We start from the raw sequence: 1470 nt of genomic DNA on the forward strand, positions 1-1470 counted from the left end.
TATATATTACACTACATTGAGCAGTATTTGTGTCTGATTTTTCAGGATACTATTTGCATTACTTCAAATAAAGAAAACATAACTACACAAAGAACTGAGCACAATGCTGAAAGTTTCACAGCAAACAGTCAAAAGGGAAAGAGATAACATATAGAAAGAAAAAAAGCTAAAATACTGAAAACACTCAGCCAGTCCGGAAACAACTGTGGAGAAGAGAAGCTCGGGTTAATGGTCCAGTTCTGTGACCCTTCTATAGACCTGAAACATTGCTCCTCCCTTCCTCTCTCCACAGATACTGCTGGAACTGCTGAGTGTTTCCAGAATCTTCTGTTATTCAGATTTCTAGCGGCTGCAGTATTTCTCTTTTTGAAGAATAAAACAATCCCTGGGAGGGAATGAAAAGTTTACATAAGAAATAAGAGCAGGAGTGGCCACTCTGCCCATCGAAATAGTTCCACCATTCAATAATATAACAGCTGTTCTCCTACCTCAACTCCATCTTACCACACTGGCACAGCCCCCTTGATTCCCTTAATATCCAAAAACCTATCGATTTCTCTTGAATATACACAATGATTGAGCATCCAGAGCTCTCTGGGATAGAGAATTCCAAAGATTCATAACCCTTTGACTGAAAAGAAAATCTCCTCTTCTCAGTCAAATATGACCAAGCCCTTTATACTGAGACTGTACCCCTTTATTCTAGATTGCCCAGCTAGAGGAAACATCCTCCCAGCATTTACCATGTCAAGCCACTGAGCATTTTATCTGCCAGTGAGATTACCTCTCACTCTACTGAGTTCTGGGGAATAGAGGCCTCGTCTATTCAATCCCTTCTCATCGGACAATCCCCTCATCATAGGAAGCAGCCTAGTGGCACGTCTCTGTGCTCCCTCTAAGGAAAGTATATCCTTCCTGAGATAAGGGGACCAAAACTGCACAGCACTCCAAGTGTGATCTCACGCTGTATAATTGCAATAAATACTCATACTCTAATCTCTTTGCAATAAAGGCAAACATATCATTTGCTTTCCTAATTGGTTGAGTATCTGCACGTTACCTTTCTGTGATTCCTGGACAAGGACACTCGGGTCCCTCTGAATGTCAACATTTCCCATTCTCTCATTAATTTCAAAAAAGTTCTGTATTGCTGTTTTAGATTAGAGATACAGCACTGAAACAGGCCCTTCGGCCCACGGAGTCTGTGCCGAACATCAACCACCCATTTATACTAATCCTACACTAATCCCATATTCCGACCAAACATCCCCACCTGTCCCTATATTTCCCGACCACCGACCGATACTAGTGACAATTTATAATGGCCAATTTACCAATCAACCTGCAAGTCTTTTGGCTTGTGGGAGGAAACCGGAGCACCCGGAGAAAACCCACGCAGACACAGGGAGAACTTGCAAACTCCACACAGGCAGTACCCAGAATCGAACCCGGGTCCTTGGAGCTGTGAGG

The sequence above is a fragment of the Heterodontus francisci genome, unplaced genomic scaffold, assembly GCF_036365525.1.
Source record: "Heterodontus francisci isolate sHetFra1 unplaced genomic scaffold, sHetFra1.hap1 HAP1_SCAFFOLD_43, whole genome shotgun sequence".
Taxonomy (NCBI): Eukaryota; Metazoa; Chordata; class Chondrichthyes; order Heterodontiformes; family Heterodontidae; genus Heterodontus; species Heterodontus francisci.